Source organism: Odocoileus virginianus, chromosome 16 (assembly GCF_023699985.2).
Source record: "Odocoileus virginianus isolate 20LAN1187 ecotype Illinois chromosome 16, Ovbor_1.2, whole genome shotgun sequence".
NCBI classification, from domain to species: Eukaryota; Metazoa; Chordata; class Mammalia; order Artiodactyla; family Cervidae; genus Odocoileus; species Odocoileus virginianus.
In genome coordinates this window covers 53,529,421-53,548,076 of record NC_069689.1, presented here as the reverse complement: position 1 = coordinate 53,548,076, position 18,656 = coordinate 53,529,421, and positions in this window count along the sequence as shown.

The following is an 18,656-nucleotide window of genomic DNA, read 5'->3' as shown; positions in this document are numbered from 1 at the left end:
GACTTCATCTTCCAGTGCAGGGGTTTTGGGTCCAATCCCTGGTCAGGGAGCTAAAATCCCTCATGCCTGGGAGCCCAAAAAACACAACATAAAATAGAAACAGTATTGTAGCAAATTCAATAAAGACTTTTTAAAAAAATGGTCCACATTTAAAAAAAAGCTTTATAAAAAAAGAAACAGTGGTACCTCAAAACAATGGGGAGATTTACTACCATAAAGGGAAATGAGGAAGTTGCTTATAAACTTAAGACCCCATGAACTGTAGCCCACCAGGCTCTTCTATCCATGTGTTTCTCCAGGCAAGAATATTGGAGCAGGCTGCCATTTCCTTCTGCAGAGGATCTTCCCAGTCCAGGGATCGAACCCGCATCTCTTACATCTCCTGCTTTGACAGGCGTGTTCTTTCACTAACACCACCTGGGAAGTCCTGCAGCAATGTGATCTGCCTTTATTATACATACATCCCCTCCCTCTAGAACCTCCCTCCCTTCCCCCCAATCCCATCCCTCCAGGTCATCACATTAACAGGGGGGGAAAAAAGCAAAGTACAGAGCAATATTTAGAGTATGTTACCTTCTGCATAAGAAAAGAAATATGAAAGAAAAAACATATTTTTTAAAGAATAGAATGATAAAACCAGTTGTAAAAACCATTTACCTAAACACCTCACTTAAAAGTCAGAAATTGACAGACTCAATAAAAACAAAACCTAACTGTGCAGCATACTAACACATATATATGGAATTTAGAAAGATGGTAATGATAACCCTATATGCAAAACAGAAAAAGAGACACAGATGTACAGAACAGACTTTTGGACTCTGTGGGAGAAGGTGAGGGTGGGATGTTTCAAAAGAACAGCATGTATATTATCTATAGTGAAACAGATCACCAGCCCAGGTGGGATGCATGAGACAAGTGCTCGGGCCTGGTGCACTGGAGAGACCCAGAGGGATTGGGTAGAGAGGGAGGTGGGAGGGGGGATCGGGATGGGGAATACTTGTAAATCCATGGCTAATTCATGTCAATGTATGACAAAACCCATGAAATGTTGTGAAGTAATAAGCCTCCAACTAATAAAAATAAATGAAAAGAAAAAAAAAAACCTAACTGTATTATTTGCAGGAAACACACTTGAAACATAAAGATGGAGGCAAGCTGAATGTAAAAGGATAGGTTAAGATCTTTCACTAAGCATAAGAAAGCTGGTGTGACTCTAAAAATAGTAGACAAGAGACTTCCCTGGTGGTCCAGTGGCTAAGACTTCACACTCCCAGTGCAGGGGGCCCGGGCTCTATCCCTGGTCACGGAACTAGATCCCCCATGTAACTAAGGCCTGGCACAGACAGATAAATTAGAAAAGAGCTACCAAGGTAAACGTCAAGAGAAAGAATACTACTAACAATCAGAAAAGGGCATTTTGTTATAATACGGGGGTCAATTCATCAAAAAAAAATATAGAAATCTTAACTGTGCAAGCAGCTCATAACATAGCTCCCAGATACATGAGATAAAATACGAGAGAACTGGTTTTCATAGCAGATCCCTGCAGCTTTAGGCGGTAAGCTTCTCATTTGTCACTTTGAGAGCGTGCCTGGAGTTGACAGTTGGCTGCCCTGATTTATCAGTTTTGTTTTTTTTTTAAGGCTTCTCCTGCTGTTAACAATAGCCAGTGTGCTCCAGGATCCTCATGCTTTTCTTCGCTCCCTACCATCCAGCTCACAGCCACTGCATCAGCAGATGCCTTGCTTTCCACCCACATTTTGCCCAAATTAACCACAGGTTAAAGACTTAATTGCCACAATACCATTGCATGCCAGGTGATCATCACACCCTCTTATCACTAATAACAGGATCCTCAAGGCTTCAGTTGGTGAGTAATCCAGCTCCAAACATCTGTCTGCTTTCTAGGGTCACACCTGTTATGACTATATGACTATCTCTGTCTGAGCATCCCAGGCAGCCAAACCTGAGGCCATCTGAAAGAGCTAGTGTGTGTGTGTTGGGGGGTGGGGGGGGGAAGGAGAGTGGGCTGCAGGGAGGGGAGGGGAGGGGAAGCGAGGCAGGAGGGAGAAAGAGCCGGTACAGGGGTGTATTGCCAGCTGGCCATTGCCTATTAACGTGCACAGCCCTGTGGGACCGCTCGCTTCTCAGCACAGTCTGTCTAGGAGGGGAAAAAAGGGAAGAATTGATCGGTTGGCTCCATCTCCACCAGTCAAAGGTTGGCCCTAGAGTTGCCCTTGTGGGGGCACCAGCAGAGAATCAGAAAGTGTCCCACCTCAGCATCAGTGGGGTAGCCCTCTGGCTCAAGACTAGAGTCTCTTAACATGGGAGTTGTGAAGGAAAGTGCTATCAAGGCGTGTGATGGCAGTCAGAGCCCGTGAAAAGAGGCTTCTTGCAGCAACAGCTAGGAAAGCACATCTGAGGCAGAGAATCCAGATGGTCCATAGGAAGGGTCTGATACAGCGTATCTGCAAAACCCAAAGAGTAAATTGGTGCAGCCACTATGGAAAACAGTACAGAGATTCCTCAAAAGACTAACAATAGAGCTATCACATGATATAGCAGTCCCACCCATAGGTATATATTTGGGGGAAAAAATGAAAACAGGAATTCAAACACATGCATGTTTATGGCAGCATTGTTTACTAGTGCCAAGATAGGGTAGCAATCCAAGTGCCTATCAACAGATGAATGGATAACGATATGGATAAATATGGTATGTGTATACAATGAACACTACCCAACCAGACTGGTTCCAAATAGGAAAAGGAGTACGTCAAGACTGTATATTGTCACCCAGCTTATTTAACTTATATGCAGAGTACATCATGAGAAACGCTGGGCTGGAAGAAGCACAAGCTGGAATCAAGATTGCCAAGAGAAATATCAATAACCTCAGATATGCAGATGTACCACCCTTATGGCAGAAAGTGAAGAAGAAATAGAAAGCCTCTTGATGAAAGTGAAAGAGAAGAGTGAAAAAGTTGGCTTAAAGCTCAACATTCAGAAAACTAAGATCATGGCTTCTGGTCCCATCACTTCATGAGAAATAGATGGGAAAACAGTGGAAACAGTGTCAGACTTTATTTTTTTGGGCTCCAAAATCACTGCAGATGGTGATTGCAGCCATGAAATTAAAAGACACTTACTCCTCGGAAGGAAAGTTATGACCAACCTAGATCGCATATTAAAAAGCAGAGACATTACTTTGTCAACAAAGGTCCGTCTAGTCAAAGCTATGGTTTTTCCAGTGGTCATGTATGGATGTGGGAGTTGGACTGTGAAGAAAACTGAGTGCTGAAAAATTGATGCTTTTGAACTGTGGTGTTGGAGAAGACCCTTGAGAGTCCCTTGGACTGCAAGGAGATCCAACCAGTCCATCCTAAAGGAGATCAGTCCTGGGTGTTCATTGGAAGGACTGATGCTGAAGCTGAAACTCCAATACTTTGGCCACCTCATACGAAGAGTTGACTCATTGGAAAAGACCCTGATGCTGGGAAGGATTGGGGGCAGGAGGAGAAGGAGACAACAGAGGATGAGATGGCTGGATGGCATCACCAACTTGAGGGACATGAATTTGAGTAAACTCCGGGAGTTGGGGATGGACAGAGAGGCCTGGCGTGCTGCGATTCATGGGGTCGCAAAGAGTCGGACACAACTGAGCGACTGAACTGAACTGACCCATCCACCAAAAAGAAAAAAAAAAAATAACGAAATTCCACCTTTACAGTAACACAGATGGACCTAGAGAACAGTATGAGAAAAATGAAATACTGCATGATATCACTTATATGTGGGATCTAAAAAATAACACAAATGAACGTATGTGAATGTAAAACAGAAACAAACTCATGGATATAGAAAAAAAAATAGTGGTTACCAAAAGGGAGAGGGAAAGGAGGAGGGACAGATTGGAAGTATGAGATTAACAAACACAAGCTATAATATCTAAAATAGATAAGCAACAAGGATACATTGTATAGCACAGGGAATTATGGCCACTATCTTGTAATAACTTAGAGTGGCGTATAGCCTGCAAAAATTCTGAATCACAATGCTATACACCTGAAACTAATATAATATTGTAAATCAACTATACTTTGATTTTTTAAATAATAAAATGGGAAATTCTCACCATCCAAAAGGAAAATCCCTACAAACAGTACACTTAAATGTGAAGTATCAAATGCTTTCCCCTTGAAGTCAGAAAGGAAACAAGGTTGCTAAGAACACCATTTCTCTCTGAAATGACTCTCCAGGGCAGGTCAATAAAGCATGAAAAGGAAAGAAAAACTATAAGGATTGGTCAGGAAGCAATAAAGCTGTTATTATTCATAGAGAATAAGGCTGTATTCTTAGAAAATTTAAAAATCTATAGATGAACTATTAGAATTAATAAGTGAATTTACAAGGGACAGTGGGAGAAAAAGGTCCGTTTAAGAAGTCAATTTTATTTCCACATGGGAGCAACAAACCAATAGAAAATGAAAATTTTAAACATATGCCATTTACAAAAGTACCAAAAACACCAAATATTGCTCAGCTCTGGAGCCCAGAGATGAGCCACTCAACGCTAATTACTGAAAGGCAAAAAAGCAAGTCAAGATAAAATGAAGTAAAAACGCTCAACGCCCAAATGGGCTCTGAGCTATTAATTTCCATTTCTGTTTCATTTCATTCGTTGCCTCCAGCCTAGCCCAGGTCCTGTCTACAGTAGTATTCCTCCCTGGGAGGCGTAATTGAAAAGGTGATAAGACCTGTTCTGTAAACTGAAAGATAAATATGGGAGGTAGATTGAATACCACCAGACCACTCTGAAGGCCTTCTGGGGAAAAGTCAAAGATACTCCCTGGATGAAATTTGACTCTCACAGTGTACCTGGAGGCCAGAATGTGAAAGAGGAGCTCAGAAACTTTACAAACTGCATGATGGAGCCTCTGAGTCTCCTCTCCTTCCACTCAGACATGGCATTGGGAGACTCTGCTCTGCACCTGTGTCAGTCAGTTGGGAGAAGAACCTTTCTCACCCACAGGAAAAGAAACCTGTCCGTTGTTTAAAGAATTGGGCGGCAGCTCCCCTGGGGTTGAAAAGTGAAAAAGTGTTAATCATTCAGTTGCGTCTGACTCTTCGCAACCCCATGGACTGTTGTAGCCCACCAGTGTCCTCTGTCCATAGAATTCTCCAGGCAAGAATACTGGAGTGGGTAGCTGTTCCCTCCTCCAGTGGATCTTTCCAACCCAGGGATCGAACCCGGGTCTCCTGCATTGCAGGTGGATTTTTTACCCACTGATCTACCAGTGAAGCCTGGACGGTTTATCCACAAGGCAATTTGGTTTCCTTAACTAAAGTTGACAAGGTTTAAATGACCTACTGACATGCTAGAAACAAGGGGAAATGCATGGACTCTAAAACACAAAAAGGCAGTGCAGTGGTTAAGACTCCACACTTCCAATGCAGGGGTTCAGGTGCCAGGCAGACTCTTTCCCATCTGAGCCACAAGGGAAGCCTGGAGTCTTATATATGGGCCTCCAGAATTCCCAAGGTGGGCTTGCAGGGAGCTTCACAAGTTGAAGATTAAATGAGATCATAGAAAGTAAACTACTTTGAAAGAACAAGAAGTATCTGCATAAATGCCAGTAAATGTTTTTTTAGGCTCTTTGAGGATCTCTTCTTATACGCTGCTTTTCTGATATTAGAGAATGAGTCACGATTCCCCAGGCCTCTTCCATCCCCAACGCCTACTCCTGTTTCCTCCACTAACCCAATCCCACTCTAAATCTGCCACCCAAGCCTAGACAAACTTCAAGTAAGGAAAACTTTGCTCATCATTTCTTGCGCCCCAGAGAAATGTGGCTTTTCCTAAGGCTCACAGGCTCACAATGCTACATCACCCGTGCCTAAAGTGAAAAAGGTGTTAGTCACTCAGTCGTGTCTGACTCTTTGTGACCCCGTGAACATCAGCCCACCAGGCTTCTCTGTTCATGGGATTCTCCAGGCAAGAATACTGGAGTGGGCTGCCATTCCCTCCTCCAGGGGGTCTTCCCGACCCAGGTTGGAACCTGGGACTCCTGCATTGCTTTACCATCTGAGCCACAAGGGAAGCCCCACCCATGCCTAAGGTATCAGCAATTGATTTAGGAAGATTTGGGAACCAAGACTAAGAGGGGAAAATTCGGGGACAAGTGGGTCTCCTCAGTGCCCTGCCCCAGGGACAGGCTCGTGGAGTTTTTCAGTGGTTGGGGAATGGAGTCTGGTGGTGGTGGGGAGATGTGCTGGCAGTAATGCAAGTGATGGTGGGGGTGCGGAGAAGCAGATAAACCTGTCCCACTGCTCACCTCCTGCTGTGTGGCCGTGGACTGGGGGCTGGGGTCCCCGGCCCCAGCCCACTGTCATCTGTCCTCCTGGAACCCTTCCCTGTACCCCTAAAATGTTCCCAACATACTTAGCTCTCATACTTAGTCCTCCAGGATTGAAGCAAAAGGGCATTTCTTTCCTTCTTCCTCCCTATCTTGGGCGTTTGAAAGCTCTTCTCAGCAAAAGCAGGATTGTCTCTCACTGTTGTTAGTTCATGGGCAGAGGATGGTAGTGATAATGATGATGTGTGTGTGCATGCTCAGTTGTGTCAGATTCTTTGCGACCCCATGGACTGTAGCCCACCAGGCTCCTCTGTCTGTGGGATTGCCCAGGTAACAATATGGAGTGGGTTTCCTACTCCAGGGGATCTTCCGGCCCAGGAGTCAAACCTGTATTTTCTTCATCTCCCACAGTGGCAGGCAGATTCTTTACCATTTTCGTCACCTGGGGAGCCCAATAATTATGATACTAATTTTTGTGTCAGTTGTTTTTAAGGGACGTAAGACCACACTTGGTATCTGCGATTTCTCCCAGCAGCCACTTGGCCTTTAGAATCCATAGTCTCAAACTCTAGCAATTATTAGAGAATGTGTGATTAACCCAAGTTTTGCTCATGGTTTAAAACAATCCCCTGGGGTGTTAGAAGACCTTGAGTCTAAAGCACTGGGGGTTCTTTGAGGAGATAGTATTTCCCTGCACTTGGCATCACCTGTGGAGTTACAGACTAATGGACAGAATCAGGAATTTTCTTCCCTACCTGCCAAATCTGCTCTTCCTCCTCTGCTCCATTTCTGAGTCTGAAATTGCTCATTGATTCACCCTCTGAACCTCAGAGTCACTTTCAGTTTCTCTTCTATCTTCATGGCGAAAGCCAATGTCAAGTTCTTCTCCTGTGACCAGAGGCCAGCCCTGCTCTGAATCCTTGCCCTGTGATCAGTCCCCACACCTGGAGCCTACCCACACTGGTCCTTACCAAACAGTCCAAAAGTTGATGTTTTCCCAACCGAAGTTCATGTTATGAAGAGCTGGGGATAATTCCTTACCTGATCATCTATCGGGTTAAGGAAATTTTCTTTCATTAGCCATTTAAAAAAATCAGGAATAAGGATTTAATGTATGGCACATATTCAATATCTTTTAGCATCCTGTCATGGAAAAGAATCTGAAAAAGTACACATATATATGTATTTACATATGTGTGTATGTATATGTGTATATGCATACATATGATAAAAGTATATATGCTGAATGTTTGTATACTGAATCACATTGTCATATACCTGAAACTAACACAATATTGGAAATCAACTATACCTCAGCTGGGCTTCACAATTGGCTAAAATGCACAGGGAATCTGTCTGGACTTGGTGGTACTCGTGGTAAAGAACCCGCCTGCCAATGCAGGAGACATAAGAGATCTGGGTTTGATCCCTCTGTCGGCAAGATCCCCTGGAGGAGGGCATGGCAACCCACTCCAGTGTTCTTGCCTAAAGAATCCCATGGACAGAGGAGCCTGGCGCGCTGCTAACCATGGGGTCTCAAAGAGTCAGCACGATTGAGGTGACACAGCACAGCATACCTCAATTACATAAACAATTTTTAAAATCAGGAGTAAGTATTAAGTTTACTATTTCTTTTTTAGTATCTCAAACAGCATGTGGAATTCTTATTGGATCTACTGGTATGCTATATCTTATTAAAATATTTTCTATTTTTATGCCATTTTTACCCTCCTATGACAAACCCTACTTCATTGTCATAGCAGATAATTGTTTTATGTTGAATTTTGTTTCTCAGTGTTTCATTTGGAATTTTCACAGATATGATTCTCAATAATTAGGGCATTACAACAGTAATGATTTTCGAACAGTGAGCTGTATGGCCCTTAGTTTCCACAGAGGCCCCAAGTATATCTGAGGGTGAGAAATAGGAATAGGAAGGGGAATAGAAAAAGGAATAGCAACTCTTTAATTTGGCATTTTTATTGAAATGATTGTAGATTCACATGCAGTTATAAGAGATAGTCCAGAGAGATTCCTTGTGCATTTTGGCCAATTTACCTCATTTGTAACATTTTCAAACTTATAGTATAATATCAGAACCAGAATATTGTCATTCTGCAATCCAGGGTCTTACTCTGATTTCCTGACTTTTACTTACACTTAGTGTGTGTGTAGGTTTAGGTAAGTTCACCTGTGTAGGTTCATTTATCCACCAGCACCGTCAGGGTACTCAACAGTCCCAGCACCACAAAGATCCCTCATGTTACCCTTTTATAATCACTCCCATACCTCCTGACAACCCCTTCACTCTGCTCTTTTCTAATCCCTGGAAACCTCTATTATGTCCTCCATTTCTTTTTTTTCCCCCACTTAAAAAATGTTACTTGAATGGAACCATATAGTTTGTAACCTTTGGGGATTGGCTTTTCTCACTCTGCATAATTTCCTGGCTACTCATTCAAGTTATTGTATGTAGCAACAGCCGGTTCCTTTTTCACTGCTGAGTAGTACTCCATGGTGTGGATGTTCCAAAGTTTGTTCAGCCATGTGTCTGCTGAAGGACATCTGAGTGGTTTCCAGTTTTTGACTATTACAAATAAAGCTGTTATGAATATTTGCATACAGGTTTTTAGGAAAATGTAAGTTCTCATTTCCCTGGGATAAATGCTCAATTGATGGGGTGTATGGTAAGTGCATATCCAGCCTTATAAGAAACTGTCAAACTGTTTCCTGGGGGTGATGGTACCATTTTATATTCACTTCAGCAAATGTAAGAGTGACTCAGTTTCTTTGTTTCCCTGCCAGCATTTGGTGTTGTCACTACTTTTTATTTCAGCCATCCTGATAGGTAGGTAATAGGAGCTCATTGTGGATTTTTTCCCTTTGAGATGTAGTTGTATACAACAATTATTAATTTCAGGTGTTCATCATGGTTTTATTTTGCATTTCCCTGATGGTTGATGATGTTTAAGACCTTTTCACATGCTTATTTGTCATGAACTGACAATGAAGTGTCAATTCATATCTTTTACCCATTTTTTTTTTACTGTTTTGTTTTTTACTGTTGAGTTTTGAGTTCCTTATATGTTCTAGAAATTACTCCTTTGTTGAATATGCTTTGCAAGTATTTTCTCCCTGTGTGTAATGTCCCCTCTTTAGAACAAAAGTTTTAAATTTCAGTGACATCCAGTATCAGTTTTTCCTTTTATGGATCATGTTTTTTGTGTGTCAAGTCTAAGAACTCTGTCTCTAGTTCTAAATTCTAAAGATTTTTGCCTGTTTTTTCTTAAAGTTTATGGCTTTATGTTTATGTCTATGATCTGTTTTGACTTAATTTTTGTTTAAGGTGTGAGATTTAGGTGAAAAGAGATTCTTTGTGGATGTCCAGTTGTCTTAGCACCATCTGTTGCAAAGGCTATTTTCTCCTCCATTGAATTATTTGCACACCTTTGTCGAAAAAACAGTTAAGCATAGTTGTTTGGGTCTATATCTGGATTCCCTATGGCCTTTTGTATATCTCTCTGTCATTAACAAACAGCCTTGAACACTGTCGCTACACAATGTCCTGAAATCAGGTAGATTGATTTTTCCCACTTTATTCTTCCTTTTCAAAATTGTTTAGTCTATTTTGTTTTGTATGTCTATATAAATTTTATTTTTTAAATTTGTATTTATTTTTGGCTGTGCTGGATCTTCATTTCTGTGCAGGCTTTCCTCTAGTGGCAGTGAGTGGGGGATGCTCTCTATTGAGGTTCGTGGGCTTCTCATTGGGGGGGCTCCTCTTGTTGCAGAGCACAGGCTCTAGAGCGCAGGCTCAGTAGCTGGGGCACATGGGCTCAATTGTCCCATGACATGTGGGATCTTCCCAGATCAGGAATTGAACGTGTCTCCTGCATTGGTCGGAGAAGGCAATGGCACCCACTCCAGTATTCTTGCTTGGAAAATCCCATGGACAGAGGATCTTGGTAGGCTGCAGTCCATGGGGTCGCTAAGAGTCAGACACAACTGAGCGACTTCACTTTCACTTTTCACTTTCATGCACTGGAGAAGGAAATGGCAACCCACTCCAGTGTTCTTGCCTGGAGAATCCCAGGGACAGGGGAGCCTGGTGGGCTGCCATCCATGGGGTCGCACAGAGTCGGACACTACTGAAGCGACTTAGCAGCAGCAGCCTGCATTGGTAAGCAAATTCTTTACTACTGAGTCACCAGGGAAGCCTTCCATATAAACTTTAGAAAAGGCTTATCTGCATCTGCAAAAAACCTTGTGAGATATTGATAAGAGTTGTTTTAAACCTATCAGTCAGTCTGGGGAGAATTGGCATCTTTATTGAGTCTTCCAATCTGTAACAGTACATCTTGCCATTTACATAGTTCTTTGATGTTTTTCATCAGCATTATGCAGTTGTTAGCATTCAGATCCTGTACACGTTTGGTAAAGTGTGTAAGTATTTTATTTTCATTAGACTGACTGAATGGTATTGTGAGAATATCTTTATTAGTTCTCAGAGGGTTGGGGGAGGGGATTTTCTTTGTAAACAGTCAGGACATCTATAGATAAAGGTAGTTTTCTTTTTTCTTTCTTAATCTGCATGCCTTTCATCTATTTTTTCTTAAATTTGTGGAATGGCTAGCACTTCCAGTACCATGCTGAGTAAGAGTGATGAAAGTGGACACCTTTTGCCTAGTCCCAGATCTTAGAGGGAAGGCAGTCGGTCTTTCACAGTTAAGTTTAAAGTTAACTAGGATTTTCATAGAGGTTCTTTATCAAGTTTTAGAATTTCCCTTCTGTCACAAACTTGCTGAAAGTTTCTATCATAAGTGGGTATTGGATTTTATCAAATGCTTTTGTGTCATGAGAATCAGGCTGCTGACACAGGTTTGATTCCTGGGTAGGGAAGAGCCCCTGGAGAAGGAAATGGCAACCTGCTCCAGTATTCTTGCCTGGAAAACTCCATGGACAGAGGAGCCTGGTGGCTCAGAGTGAGGCACAACTGAGTGACTAAGCACAAATTATAATCACATGAGTATTGTTTTTTAGCTTGTTTTTAGCTTGTTGGATTTCATTGAGTGACTTTGAATGCTGAACCACTCTTGCACACCTAGAATGAATCTTACTTGGCCTTGGTATATAGTTCTTTTTATATTTTGCTAAATTCCACTTACTAGTATTTTGTCAAAGAATTTTGTGTCTGAGTTCATGAGAGAGGTTGGTCTACAGTTTTCATTTTTCGTATTGTTTTTGGTATCAAGATAATACTAACTTCATAAAATAAGATGGGAAGTGTTTCCTTCTCTGTTTTCTGAAGAAATTATATAGAATTATATACTAATTATATAGAATTATATAGAAATTATAGAATTATAATTATATAGAAATTATATAGAATTATATAGAAATTATATAGAAGAATATTAATTCTTCTTTAAATGTTTGGTAGAATTCTCCAGTGAATCTGTCTGAGGATGGATATTTTTTTCAAGACTTTTAAAATGACTGATTCAGTTACTCTAGTGGTTACAAGACTAGTCAGGTTGTCTGTTTCATCTTGGTTGGATTTTGGTAGTTTGTGGGGTTCTTTTGAGGAAATGGTCCTATTTAATTAAGTTGTCAAATTTATCACTGTAAAGCTATTCAGTATAGTATGCCCTTGTTATCCTCGTAGTAAAAGATCTATAGTGCCCACTTGTTTTTAAAAGAGAAAAACATAGAGTTTGTTACTCTGTTATATGTTACAAAAGAAATATATATTGTGGAATGCAGTTTAAAGATGACATATGCCAACAAGCACCTTGTATTATATGGCACTGCCATAATTCAAAATTTTTTTATCTTGGAATTGTTTGGAACCAAAAATTAAAATTTGTGTTCACAGGCACACCAAGGTGAGTATCCTATAAGGATGATATCAGTGACTTTTTAAAGTTGTTATTATTCCAGAGCCTCAAACAAGCATTATAACTTCTGCGATAATAATAATTATTTGAATTATTTAATTATTTCTTTAACGTTTTAATGTTTATTTCTGTAACACTCTACATTGATTTTTGGAAAATCACCCCCCCCTTTTTTTTTTAACAAAAAGGGTAGGAAGTTTGTTACCCTATTGAATGACAAAAAATTGACAGAATCTGTAGTGATATCCCCTATTTAATTCTTTTTATTGTTAATCTATGTCTTTTTCTGCTTCATCAGTTTTCCTACAGCCTTATCAGTTGTACTGATCTTTTCCCCAAAAACCAGATTTTTGTTTCATTGATTTCCTCTATTTTTCCTATTTTCCATATCATTGATTTCTGCTTTTGTCTTTATTCCTTCCTTCTTGTTTTGGGTTTATTTTGCTTTTCTTTTTCTAGACTCTTGAGGTAGACACTTGGGTTATTAACTTGAGACTTTTCCTCATTTCTAATATAAACATTCATTGCTGGAAGCATCCCTCTGAGCACTGCTTTTGCGTCATCCCAACATATTTTGATACATTGCATTTTTTGTTTTCATTCAGTCCTATAAGGTTTAATAGAGTGTGCTTTATTCATTCTCCAAGACCCACTCTTAATACAATGACGCCATGAAAAGCTTCAGTTTACAGACAATTCTCAGCTGTGTCCTGTGTAAAAAAGAAAAACACCAGGAAAGTAGAAATGCTCTCAAACTCAAGTGTGCATCTGGAAGCAATTCAAAGGTATCACACCGACAGTAGAGGGTATTCAGGAAGAAATTGTGTGGGAAGAAGTGAACGTAGTAGACAGTCAGTAGAGCCAATGTCAGCTTCCTGAAGACCTGCCCTCCTCCTTTGAGGAGGAGATACGAGGCATTTACTAGCTGGTGTATGTGAAATTCAATCCTCTTTTCATTATGCCAAAGAGCTTCTTACTAAGACCTCGTTTTCTCTACTTACAATAGTTTTACTGGGGATTGGACTTCTGTGGCCTTTAATATTGAAAAGATGTCTTACTGAGATTGATTGTGTGTGTGTGTGTTCCACTTGTTTTTTTCCCCCGAGAGGAAGGCTTCTTTTTTGATCCATAGTTTTTAGGAACTGAGTTGTTTAATTCCTACATGTATAGAAATGTTCTAATTGTCTGTTATTGATTTCTAGTTTGATTCCATTAGGTCAGAGAACATTGTGTGATTTCATTTTATTTGTCTATTTTTTTATTAAAGCAATTTTGTTTTTTAAAAAATTTATTGAGGTTTATTTTATGCCTCAGAAGATCATCTATCTTGGTGAATATTTCTTGGGCACTTGAAAGAGAACTTATATTTTGTTGGTGGGTGGAATGTTTTATAACTGTGAATTAGAGTCTGATGACTGATTATGCTGTTCAGACCTCCTGTATCTCTGATTTAAGGCTGCTTACAACTCTAGTTGTTGTTGAGTCACTAAGTCATGTCCGTCTCTTTGAGACCCCACAACCTGTAGCCTACCAGATTCCTCTGTCCATGGAATTCTCCAGGCATCTAATAATTCTTTTTTAAGTTATTTTTTATTCATTTAGTTATTTGGCTGTGCTGGATCTCAGTTGTGGCATGTGGGATCTCTAGTTGAGTGTGGGCTCTAGTTCCTGGACCAGGGATTGAACGGGGGACCCCTGCGTGGAGAGCTTGGAGCCTTGCCCACTGGATCACGAGGGAAGTCCCTGTAAGATGCTGAGGAGGGAAGTGTTGAAATCCTCAACTATAATTGTGGATTTGTCTGTCTCTCCCTCCAGGTCTATCAGTTTTTACTCCACCTATTTTGAGGGCCTGTTGTTTGCTATATATGTAATTCTATTTTCCTAGTGGATTGATCCTTTTTAATAACTTTTTAAACCCCTTTTGTTGTCATTGAGCCCTTTCTGTTTCCTCTTCAAGGTATTTTTTAATAACCTATATTTTCCCAGAAAACCTTCAACATCATTGAGGGTCTCAAAACATTTTGCTATCCCAAAGCATATTGTGTGTATATGCATACATGGTGTTTCTATATTTACACAGTATAAACAATAATGTGCAAACACTATATACTTTACAGCATTGCTTTGGAAGATTTTCTAATATACATAAATGTGATTGCACCCTATGTATCTGTTTGTAGATTGCTTTTCTTACTCAACATCGTGTTCTCCAGATGTATCCATATTAACACACAAAGATACCTCGTTGTCTTTAAGTGCTGTGCAGTAACCCTTTGTATGAATACACATGTACAGTTTATTCGCCCTGATGCCTGGTCTTTCCTGTCCTGAATTTTCATTGTTCTGGGCCTGCGTAGGCGCTGATGCAGTTCAATTGGCAGGACAGTTAACTGGGAGTTACTCACGCTCTTCCCTGCCTCCTGGAGTTCTCTCCTCCCCCCCCCCCCCACCTCCCATCTCCCTTCTCCCTGCCCTCCACAAAACTCCAGACTCCTCCTGGGGCTCCTCTTTTTTTCTGAAATCTCTCTCCGCAGTTTTTACATGTCAGGCCTTTATACCTTGGGAAGCTTTCTCTACCCCTGTGGAATTTTCCTCACTCAGTCAGCCCAGGGCCAATGCTGTTGTTGTTCAGCCTCTTAAGTCCTGTCCGACTCTTCACGACCCCATGGACAGCAGCATGCTAGCTCCTCTGTTGGAGAAGGCAACGGCACCCCACTCCAGCACTCTTGCCTGGAAAATCGAATGGACGGAGGAGCCTAGTAGGCTGCAGTCCATGGCATCACTAAGAATCGGACACAACTGAGTGACTTCACTCTCACTTTTTCACTTTCATGCATTGGAGGAGGAAATGGCAACCCACTCCAGTGTTCTTGCCTGGAGAATCCCAGGGATGGGGGAGCCTGGCGGGCTGCCGTCTATGCGGTCACACAGAGTCAGACACGACTGAGGAGCAGCAGCAGCAGGCTCCTCTGTCCTCCACTATCTCCCAGAATTTGCTCAGATTCATGTCCATTGAGTCTGTGATGCTATCTAACCAGCTCATCCTCTGCCGCCCCCTTCTCCTTTTGCCTTCAATCTTTGCCAGCATCGGGGTCCTTTCCAGTGAGTCGGCTCTTCGCATCACATGGTCGTGGTATTGGAGTTTAAGCATCAGTCCTTCCGATGAATATTCAGGGCAAACACTGCCTCCAAAATTCATCTTTCCCTCCTCAGCTCTGCCTCAAACTTTCATTCGAATCTCTGTGGAATTGTCAGTTTCATTTTGTAATGTGTGCATTTTCTGCCCCCACTGGGTCTGGTTTGTGCTATTTTTAAAGACAAGTACAATGATTCATTGACCTCTGTGCCCCATCTCCCTTCAGATCTACTCCGCTCCCAGCGTTGTTCTAGAAACTGCTGGGTGCTTGATCGACATTTTTCAAATCAGCACACCAATGAACAAAGCCTGCAGCTTTTAAACAACTTCTACAGGCCACTCCCACTCAGCTATGCAGGGACTCATTTGAGTGTGGAATAAAATCCCACAGGGCACACTGGCTGTTTTCCTAGAGGAGCTTTTCTGGAGCCAGACTCAGGAATCCTGCAGTCCAGTCCTGGCCACAGCCTGTACTGCTTATGTGCATGTTTGAGAGAGGTCCTGAGAGGTGGAGGGCCCCCATCCCAATAACCGGGAGGGCTCAGACCCCTAATTGGAACAGATTTTCAGGGGTGGCCAGTGAGAGGGACAGGGCTCCCACCTGTCCAGCTGGGGAGTCACCAGAGGCCACCTGCAGAGTTTGGGTATTCCCGAATAATAATTACAATTAATTCAATACCTAGGGTAAGGCACCCAGAAACATTCCTCAGCACTTGACAAATCCCAGCTGCTAATTGTTTATGGGCTATTAGGCCCAAGACTCTGGACTCGGTGCTCCTCGCAGGCTTTTCTTCTTAACTGAACCTTTTTAAGTACCGCACGTGTGCTTCCTTGCTGGATCATCGGCAAAGAATCTGCCTACAAAGCAGGAGCCGCAGGAGACCTGGGTTCGATCCCTGGGTCGGGAAGATCCCCTAGAGCAGGAAATGGCAACCCACTCCAGTATTCTTGCCTGGAAAATCCCATGGACAGAGAAGCCTGGTGGGCTAGTCCATAGGGTCGCAAAGACTTGGACACGACTGAAGCGACTTAGCATGGCATGGCACAGCAAGAACCCTATGTAGCAGGAACTAGGAGCAGTGCTAGTCATACTATTCCCACTTTCCTGATGGAGAGTCTGAGGCTCAGATGAGGCAAAGTATCCTGCTTATGGTCACACAATAAGTAGCAGAGCTGGGATACAAGCCCAGGTGAGTCTGCTGTCTCCAAATGCTGTTTTTCCTTCCCTCCCTTCCTCCCTTCTCTTCTTTCTCCCTTCTTGTTAAACACGACTCTTTATCACACAAAGAAAACCTGATTCCAGGCCACATACGTAGAGTACAAATGTTCTTTACCCTTCTTCTCCCATCCTGGGCCTTCACTGGTGGCTCAGATGACAAAGAATCTGCCTGCAATGATGAAGACCTGGGTTCTATCCCTGGGTTGGAAAGATCCCCTGGAGGAGGGCCCTGCAACCCACTCCAGTATTCTTGCCTGGAGGATCCCATGGACAGAGGAGTCTGGAGGTCTACAGTCCATAGGGTCACAAAGCATTAGACATGACTGAGTGACTAACACTTTTTCTCCCATCCTAATCTGAGCATAGAAACACGTGGCTCTATTTCATTTCGAAGCCCGTGACTAGTTTTTAAATGATATTTTTGGAGAGGCAATAGATTCCCATGGCTCAGAAATCAAACTCTCTAACTCTCCAGGACTGTCAACACCTCTACCCCGCACCAGCCCCACCTCCCCTCCTCACCCACTGGGCCCATTTTTCCAAGTCCTCCCAGAGCATCTTCATTTGCATTCATGCGTGGACATCCAAGTCCTCCCAGAGCATCTTCATTTGCATTCATGCGTGGACAAGTGCCCTTTCTGATTCCTCCCACTTTGTGCCCCAGAGATAGCACGTTCTGCACACTGTTTTGCATCTTCAACAGTTGTTTATGAACCATTGTTCCATACTGTGTTTTGCCTCTGGTTCTCGAGAAGGAAGGGAGTGGGTTTAAGGCCCCAGCCAACATTTCTCAAAGGAGGCGTTTGTTCTGAAATGTTCTCTTATCTTCCTTCCTTCGCTTCATTCCCAGTCCCTCTGCCTGGCTCCTCTTTTGCTGGTCCCTGGATGTCTGTCCCTCGGTCTCTGCATGTGCCCACTGACCAAAGGCATTTCTCCCTTTGCCCTTCCCACACCTCCAGGATGCACTGCTTGATACAGAAGCGTGCAGGTCCCACTCTGTTACGTAAAAGGGGCTTTTCCAGCGGTGTGGGGAGAGTGCCTGTGACAAATGGGCTTCATTTGTTGTTGTTCAGTTGTTCAGTCATGTCTGACTCTTTGCAACCCCATGAACTGCAGCACGCCAGGCTTCCCTGTCCGTCACCAACTCCCTGAGCTTGCTCAAACTCATGTCCATGAGTCAGTGATGCCATCCAACCATCTCGTCCTCTCTCACCCCCTTCTCCTCCTGCCTTCAATCTTTCCCAGCATCAGGGTCTTTTCCAGTGAGTCACCTCTTTGCATCAGGTGGCCAAAGTATTGGAGTTTCAGCTTCAGCATCAGTCCTTCCAATGAATATTCAGGGTTGATTTCCTTTAGGATTGACTGATTTGATTCCCCGGCAGTTCAAGGGACTCTCAAGAGTCTTCTCCAGTACCACAGTTCAAAAGCATCGATTTTGTGGGCTTTATGGGCACTGCTGAGATCGCCAAATGGCTACAGCCTCTTGGGGAGGAAGGAACAGGAAACCCAGAGTCCTTCTTCCTCATGCATTCCCACGCTGCCACCAGTGAGGGCAGGACACTGTCCCCGCCTCCCATAGCCTCTGTCCTGCCAGCCCCAGCCCTGCCCAGCTCCTTTGTACTCCCAGAGCTGAAATGATGACTCATCAGTGACCTTGATCCCTGCTGCTCCCCCAGAAGGGCCATCACTGCCTCCCGGCCCCTCCCTTGGGAACCACAGCTGACAAAGCCATCTCTTGCCACAGCCTTGCCCTAGGTGGGGCCCACCTGACCAGGAGTTCCATTCTGGGGGAGCTTGACCAAAAATGCAAGTCCTGATTGAATGTATCCAACACTGAGATCAGAAACTTAATGGTGGTTAATACTGCTTGTAAAGTACATTCAGTTCATTCTGAATTCATTCAGTACAGTGGTATGGGAAGCCTACTATAAAGCAGGCACTCTTTAGGTCTAGAAATGGAGCAGTGAATACAAACCCTTGTTCTCAGGGAATTTACATCCTGGGAGAGCAGGCAGCCAGTTAGATACCCCCAAGCCAAGTAAAGT